This window comes from Haemaphysalis longicornis, unplaced genomic scaffold, assembly GCF_048455015.1.
Source record: "Haemaphysalis longicornis isolate Haplotype H1 unplaced genomic scaffold, Haemaphysalis longicornis Haplotype H1 scaffold_67, whole genome shotgun sequence".
NCBI lineage: Eukaryota > Metazoa > Arthropoda > Arachnida > Ixodida > Ixodidae > Haemaphysalis > Haemaphysalis longicornis.
In genome coordinates, this window is record NW_027526419.1 from 901,295 (window position 1) to 910,627 (window position 9,333).

Genomic DNA, 9,333 nt, shown 5'->3' on the forward strand with positions numbered 1-9,333 from the left:
AGCAATCCCGGCTACGAAGTGGCGGCCGCAGCTTATTGCACCGTCTGAATAAATACAAAAACACACAAAAATGTGGGAGGTCACTGCTCTTTTTGTTTCAATTAGAGTGAACTAGAATATACCTGAACGACAGCATGCGCGACGAAAGCGCGGGCAGAGAGGAAGCCCAAGCACGGCTGCTCCCCCGCCGCTTCGCGAAACTGTCGATTAACTTGCGCCGGTTCACGGCTGGTGCACCTGCAGCTCCTCGGTTTGTAAGGGTAAACCGTGCTTGCGTAGCTCGGTTTGCGATAACCACGGTTAGGAGACTAACTTCGGTTATGCCTGCCGTGTAGCTACCTCTCAAGCCGTGAAGGCCGATCATAACAGCCGTTCTAGCCATTCGGCTTCCTCTGCGGTTAGGGCAGTCGTGTCGGGGCAACCTGACCAGGCCACCGGCACTGAAGGGAGGGGGGTAGATGTTGACACAGGCTTTGGGGGGGGCGATCGCCCCTACCGCCCCCCCTCTGGATCCGCCACTGGACGCAGATGCCCGCGACTTTTGTCACCCACGCTGCATCCCGTCTAAATACTGAGGCATTGGCGACATGTAACTAATCTACGATAAAAAAATTCAGGAAAACTTGCACTCACGCGCAAGACTTGAATGGCGAACCTGTTGTAGGTGAGGATTGCCGGACACATAGTTAAGTTTCAGTATCATTGTTTATTTGCATAGTTGTGGTGCTAGTAATCGTCATCATGTGCATCAAAGACGTTGTCGTCTTCTTCGCGGTGAGTGGTGGATGCAAAGTCCTCCTCAGCATTGTAGACTTCCGCGGGCTCAACTGGTGAAGCTTCCACTAAGTCGTGCAAGGCTTGAACCAGAGCGCAGCTGCAGGATTTCTTTATACGTGAGCACTGAAGTACGCATCACCAGGCATTTGTACAGGTTTAAAAATCTTTATTTACACGTTCCGTCGTTACTTTTCGCTGTGCTAGCAGTAGTCATCGCCATATGCAGCGATATCGTCGCGTTTCTCATGCTAAGCATTACACAGACGGTAGCGCTTGATGACAGCCCTGGGGTGTTTTTTTTCTCGACTTCGAGGGGAATGAGGCACACGCTGCTGCCCGCCCCTTCATACACATCGAGCCGTTTCTCTAGAAGGCTAAGACATGCAACCCCTTCGCTCTCCCAAGTACGCTACTCTCAGTGCCTACACAGACATCGTGGCCCATTACCGCCACGAACGACGACAGTTCCCGTCACCACATCCCCATTTATCCAGAGCCGAGGGGACTACCTTTCGCCGACTTCAAACAAATCCTTATCCTCACGCCCCTCTCCTTCATGCGACGTACCCCAACTACTACTGCGCTACCTGTAAGTTCTGTTCCCAACCTGGCACCCTCTACCACAAGGTATGGGAGTGTCCGAAAACCCCATCCCTTGCCCCCAATCTTCACCCAACGTACGAGCAGTTGGCGGCCCAGCTGGCCAGCACCGACTTCTCAGTCCAGCGTAGCCTGGTGGAGAGGGCTAGGGCAGCCACCGCGGACCGGGACTTCCCGGACTAGAGAAAGCCGCACCGCGCCCCCCCCCCCCCCCCCCCCAACCTGCCGGGCGCTCAACCATCAGTGCCTGAAGCTCGTCTTAATTATTATTATTATTATTATTCTTTATTCGGAAGGGGAGACTCAAGGTCTAGTCAGGGATGGGGAAGGCGGTAAAGGAGGTGAGAGCGTCTATACTCTCTTGTGTATCCCCGTGGTACAAGCGAAAGTCCACAGGGACATAACAGTCTTTCTTGGGTGAGCCCGGCCCAGAGGAGGCGATGCCCACTCCTGGATGGTCTTGATGTACGGCGGAAGATGGGCTCTTCTCTCTGCCGCGAGCTGCGAGCACTCCCACAGCATGTGCTGCATTTTGGGCCTTGTTGGCGCGTGACACGCGAAGCAGGTCACGATGGTAGTCTCCCTGGAGTTCTCGAGGGGTTCTTTCAGGTGTCATGAGCGTCGGGGAACGTATGCCCGCCATTTTGCGAGCACGTCCTCCGTAAGAGCAGCACCTGCTCTTATTTTGTGTAGCAGGATTTGGGCCCCCCTGTTAAGTCCTCCTGGCAGTTGTCGTGGGTCATGGGGTGTAGCGGCATAGAGCTTCGCCCTGCTCTCTCTTGGCAGCGGCTCTGTCGTCCGCAGGGTCTCGGTCGTGCCGTGCTGGGGGAACAGGGTGTATGCTTCGTCGCTCGCCCACGCGTGGGCGGCCTCGTTCCCGACGCCACCCGCGTGTCATAAAGTTTATTCACTCACTCACTCACTCATTCACTCTCTAAACCCACTGCGCGAGCCGGGGACTCCGCGGTCGCCGCGAGGCACACCCTCACGAGCGCGCCGCATTTTCTTGGTATTTTGTCCTGCAACACCAAACTTACGGCTTGTACAACAGCTCCGTTGTTAAAAATCTCTTCCATGGTGCTCGACTGTGCTTACACTCCACCAAAGCCTTGTTGTATATGAAAATAAATATCCACTTGGGTGCGTTGTTCTTCTGAAGTGCTCGTAAGTAAAATTGAAGAATACTTCGACGGAAGGGCGCGGCCGCTGCGTATTCACGACCGGAGCGGTTTGAATAAACCACGAACGAATTTCTGCGCCGCCGTGTTCCGTAGAAGAAAATTCGCCACTTCAATACTGAATTCTTCCCTAGGCCGTCCTTGGTATCACCGCCCTGCGAGCATTGGGATGATTGGGAAACAAAAACTTTGTGTCGGTACCGCACTCTGAATCACGAATGAAGTATAAATGGTTTTTGAGATAGCCACTTGGCTATGTCGCATTCGATCATACGACTTCAAATTATGCCACCAGACGGGCATAAATGATGCTGTTGAGTGCCGAACTGGAAACGCAATATACGCTTTAAAGCACAAAACAATAATCAAAACATAAAAACACTACCGGGTCACCCATTATATAAAAGAGTAACACGAACGCAAACAGCTCGTTCTTGCTTTTACTGACTTGCTACAGCACAAAGATAGCTTGTAAATGTTGGTTTTTAAGCAAGTGAAGACCAAATTGCACTACGCTAAAATATATCATTATATTAATTTTAACAAAAGCGTTGTACGAATGCACCACTGTGTCTACGCCGAAGATTTTGCTAGTGCCGGTGAGCCTCAGACAAAAATATTAACGGTATTTTTATACATGCAAATTCAGTTAAAACTATCCCGCGACTTCGCTGCGTAGAACGATACGAAAGGTGCCTTAGAGCGTAATAGGTATAAAAAAACCCTACAGAAGTATAGAGAACTGTCTACTAACACGTAGCATTATTATGCCGCTTGTCTAGATCGTGAGTTCTCTACCACCAGATTTGGCTACAGGTTCCCGAATACGTTATTTTATTTTATTGCTTGTAAGCTTCATTCGTTTTTTTTTGTACGTTTTATTTTGTATCTATTCGCCAAAGTGTAAATTTACTCCCGTATAGTGACCAAGTGCCTTTACTTCGTCAGGTATGCGTTTTTCCGCCGATCTAAGGTGTAGTGCTGTGTTGGACCGTTTTCCCGATTTCTCCTTGCTGTTTTCTTTGTAACAGAGTGGTGAGCTTGGCAAGTTGGTATGGCGTCATTCTGGGCAACAGCGCGAAAAAAGACGTGGACGAAGGGAACGGAATGGACGAGCGCTAACTCACAACTAGTTTATTCACGCGATCCGCGCGGAAAATAAACGTTTACAACCGAAGAGAGAGAGAGAAACAAAACATTCAAATCCAACACACTCCCTCGTACCCCCTCCCCCACATCGTCAGCACTCAACACCTTAACATGAAACTCATAAAGAATGAACAGAGGGCCACACGGTGCTGATAACATGGATAAAAAACATCAGAACATCAAGAATAACGGCATGGGCTAGCCAAGTACGCATATTCTTTGTCCACAGCGCAATCGACGTTTGGCTTTCTTCTTTTTTCTTTTTTCGCGCTGTTGCCCGGGATGTCGCGTTTTCTTGTTGTTCTTTTTCAGGCTATTTGTATCCGTCTTACATCTTCGGAGGAGATGTATGACACGCATATTTTTTTCTTTTGTGAGTGCATTTCTGTGCACTTTTTTCCTGTTTTTTGTAATTATTGGATCATAAAAATTCCGCTCGGCTAACTATCTCCATTTACGTTATTATTGCTGATAAATGCGTTACTTCCGGCAGCTAAGGCGTTGCGCTGCTGAGCACGAGGTCGCGGGTTCGATTCCCGGCCGCGGCGGCCGCTTTTCTGATGGAGGCGAAAAGCAAAAACGCCCGTGTGTACGAGATTTCGGCGCACGTTAAAGATCCCCAGGTGGTCAAAATTAATCCGGAGCCCTCCACTACGGCGCGCCTCATCGCCTACGTTGCGTCGGCGCGTTAAACCCCACAATCAATCAATACTTCCGGCAGCTATGGATTTTTAGCAGAAAAGGAGGGTTGGCTCATTTTCGCAATTTCTTCCTTGGTTTCTCCAAGAAAGAAATTACTTTTACTTTTACTTTTTTATATTATTTTTCGTTTTGCGGGAGTGACGGATAAGATGCATAATTTTGATTTGGTCGTTTCGGTTCTGTATAATTTTTTTTTTCTATTTCCCGTTTTTCTTTTCAAATTTCGTTCGACCAGGTATTTCCATTTACGCCGTTATAGGTATTAAATGTGTTAGTTCCGCCAATTAGGCATTGTTGTGGAAAATTCAGGGCGCCACATGGTTGGCTCCATTTCAATATCATTTCTTCCTTATTGAGAACGTTCTTTTCCGGGTCTTTCCAGTTTAGCACTCGTTTTGGGGGAAGATGTGTACGATGCATATTTTAAAGTTGATAAGTTTGTTTTTATTCAATTACTGCTTTAACAGCAGACCTTTTTGAGCTTTAAATTGGTCTGATGGCGTTCGTAAAATCTGTTCGCAAAAAAAATACAAAGAAAAAAAACCGAGCGCACGAGAGCACGCGCATGGATCGCGCCCGGCGTGGTCCAGGCTTGCTCGTCGGCTTACCAGTCGTGAAGAACTTTCAGCGGCAAGTTCGAAAATCCATGTGAGGTGCAACAGCCGGGTCTCCGACAAAGGGAGAGGGGGCGCCAGCTCTGCTGTATCTCCTGCCCTGCACCGCTAGTGCAAAGCTGGGGACGCTGTATGCATGTTTGTATGTATGCATGTATGTAGGTACGCATGTATGTATGTATGTATGTGTGTGCGCGTATGTATGCATGTATACATACATGCATGTATGCATGTGTGTATGAATGTATGTATCTATGCATGTATGTATACATGTATGTATGCGGGCATGTATGTATGCGTGTGTGTATGTATATATGTATGTATGCATGTATGTGTGTGTGTATGTATCCATGTACGCATGTATGCATATATGTCAGTCAGTCGTCTACAAGGTACTTACCAAGGTAATCGCTAACAGAATTTCTGCCACCTTAGATTTCTGTCAACCTAAAGAACAAGCAAGGTTTCGTAAAGGTTATTCAACAATGGACCATATTCACACGATCAATCAGGGGATTGAAAAGTGCGCGGAGTATACGAAACCCCCATATATAGCCTTCATAGATTATGAGGACGCAGTGTCTAGAGTGCCGTCCGACAGCACTCTAGCTGATCGCTGCAGGCATCGCTAGAGTGCCGTCCGACGACATTCGAATATTTAAGACTAAGCTTGCACAAGCCAAAACGTTTGTCCTTGTAGTCTAGAGGATCCGTCTCAGCTTCTTCATCCCAAGGTCGGTGCTTCAACACCGCCACTTGCGTCGGTTGTTTTATTTTAACTATATATTGAACTATAATTTTTATGCCTTAGGTTAGTTTTCGAGTTTTAAATTATTTCTTTGTGTGCGTTAGGTTTTCTTATCTTATGTTTAGGTTACGTTGCCTAGCCTTACGTTATCTAGAGCGATGTAGTGCCAGACGCGAAAATTTTGTCACAAAACGCCGGTGGACGTCGACACAGTGGAGTGCTTATATTACCGTCGGACGGCACTCTAGACACGGCCTTATCAGAAAGCATTTCACTCGGTCGAAACCTCAGCAGTCATTCAGGCGTTACCGAACCAGGGGGTAGATGAGCATTATGCAAAAATAATAGAGGATATCTACAATGGGTCCACAGCTACCATCATCCTCCATAAGGAGAGCAGTAAGTACCTATAAGGAAGGGCGCCAGACAAGGAGACACAATCTCTAAAAATGTTATTCAGAGCATGTTTACAAGAAGTATCCAGAATGTTGGATTGGGAACAGGTGGGAGTAAGGGTTAATGGAGAATACCTCAGTAACCTCAGATTTGCAGATGACGTTGCCTTCCTAAGTAACTCGAGCAACGAATTGCAAAGCATGCTTTCCGCCCTGGACAAACACTAAAACCGTGGGCCTGAAAATTAATATGCCGAAACCAAAGTAATGATAAAAAATTGCACCATCTTCCCGTGGGGAACCATGAGAAGGATGCGAAGCATCATGGGGGTTCCGTGGAGGTTCCATTGTGTTGCCGTTATGTTGCTTCATTTATCGGAGCACGAATGGGAACGTAGTGTGAACCCCGGTATGAACGAGTGTCTTCTTGTCTCTTTATTTAAAACGGCGGATTCTCGGTCTGCTCGCGCTTCTGGAGCTCGCGTGCCTGGGCGCGAGTTGTCCTGGCGATGATGATGCGGTGGAAACGTGGTGACACGAGAATATGATGATGATGATAAAGACGATGACGACAACTACGACGACGACGATGATGACGATGATGGTGATGATGATGGTGATGATAAGCAACCTTGTTTGGTTCCCAACTCAGAAAGGGACGCACGGCGATGGAGATCCCACAAACGCCTCCCCTCATCAGACGGCAGCCTGTAGCCCTTGAGCCTCGGCGGCGTCCAAGGACATGCCCCATTCCCGTTCATGGTGACGCCGTTTAATTATAAACGAAAATATACAGCTATTTTGAGAACTTTCTTCTAACACGTTAGCATTCTTAACCAGATTCTCATTTTAGTGCATGTAGAGAGCGTTACAAGTACGGCTGGTGCTTTAGAGTTCTCGCCAATATGCATATTAAAAATGAGTGAAGGACCTAAGGCGCGTTCGTAGCACATGCTCCCGTCTCGGTTTGTAGCGCAGTGGGAAGAGCGCCATGCACCTCCCGTTGTGGCCAGAGAGTCGTGGGATCAAAACCGGGCGCCGCCTGTTTCTTTTTATAGTGAACTGCGCTGACGTCAGCCGAAACGCTGACGGGGCTGAAGACACGCGCATGCGCAGTAGAGTGCGGACGGCGGACAACAACAAGGGAGGGAGGGACACAGCTCTGAGCATGAGATGCTTCGCATCTAATAACCTCGGGCCAGCACAGCGGTTTGAGACAGGTGGCGAAGGAGTGGAAGGAGTAAGCGAATATATCTACTTTGGCCAAGTTGTGATCCCAACCATGAGGCAGAGATAATCCGAAGGATAAGAATAAGGTGGTGTGCTTTCGGCAGGCATTCTCAGATAATGAATGGCAGTCTACCATTGCCCCTGAAGAAGAAAGTGCATGACAGCTGCATCTTACTGGTACTCACATACGGGGAAGAAACTTGCAGGCTCACTAAAATGGTTCAACTTAAATTGAGAACGTCCCAGCGGGCAATGGAGCGGAAGATGATAGGCGTAACATTAAGGGACAAGAAGAGAGCAGAGTGGGTCAGGGAACAAACGCGTGTTAACGACATATTGGTAGAAATTAGGAAGAAGAAATGGATGCGGGCAGGGCATGTAATGCGAAGGCAAGATAACCGTTTGTCATTAAGGGTAACATAGTGGATCCCTAGGAATGCAAGCGCTGCAGGGGGCGGCATAAAGTTAGATGGGCAGATGAGATCAAGAAGTTTGCGGGAATAAGTTGGTCGCAGTTAGCACAGGACCGGGGTAATTGGAGAATAATAGGAGAGGCCGTTGCCCTGCTGTGGGCGTAGATAGGCTGGTTGTGATGATGATGATGATGATTATGATGATGATGATGATGATGATGCATATATGTATGCATGCATACATGTATTGAATTTCTGTTTGTATGTAGGTGTGCATGTATGTATGCATGTATGCATACATGAACGCATGTATGTATGTATGCATGCATGCATGCATGTGAGCATGTATGTATGTATGTGTGTATGTATACATGCATGTATGTATGCATGTATGTGTATATGCATGCATGCATGCATGTTGCATGTAAGCATGCATGAATGCATGTATGTATGTATGTATGTATGTATGCATGTGCGAAGTATGTATGTATGTATGCATGTGTGTATGTATGTATGTATGCATGTATGTATGCATGCATGCATGTATGCATGCATGTACGTCTATATATGCATACATATGCATGTATGCATGCATAAACGCATGTATGTATGTATGTATGTATGCATGCATGCATGTGCAAATGTATGTATGTATGGATGCATGCGTGTATGCATGCATGTGTATATATGTAAGCATGTATGTACGCATGTATGTATGTATGTATGCATGCATGTATACATGCATGTATGTATGAATACATGTTTCTATGTATGTATGGATGGATGGATGGATGGATGGATGGATGGATGGATGGATGGATGGATGGATGGATGGATGGATGGATGGATGGATGGATGCATGTGTGTATGTATGTATTCATAAATATATATATGTATGCATGCATTTACGCACGTATGTATGTATGTATGTATGTATATGTATGTATGCATGTATGCATGCATGTATGCATGCATGTATGCATGTATGTATGCATTCATGTATGAACGAATGTATGCATGCATGTTTGTATGCATGTATGTATGTATACATGTATGTACGCGTGTATGTATGTATGGATGTGTGTATGCATGCATGTATTTACGCGTGTATGTATGTATGTACACTATGTATATATGCATGTATGCATGTATGTATGTGTGTATGTATGAATGTATGCATTGAAGGATCCCCCTTCGAGCGTAAAGGGTTCGCGAGCCCGAACCTGCCCGACGAAGTAACGCCGATCCGCATGAGAACAAATCACCGGTTTATTCCGGGAAAACCAAAACAGGAAAAAACAAACAAGGCAGGTTGGGAGGCAACAAAAAGAGAGCACAGCAAGCAAGCGCCGAAAGCGCGTAAAGAAAACATTGCGGTGGTTGAAACCCTGCTTGTCCAGAAAGGTACAGCATGGTGCTGTACACTCACGACGACGTCTTCAGTCACTTGTGCCGACGTCGGGTGAAGAGCGTCCGCCTCGGACGCTGGTTGCTCCTCGCGGTCCGGGCGTCATGGTCGTGGCTCGC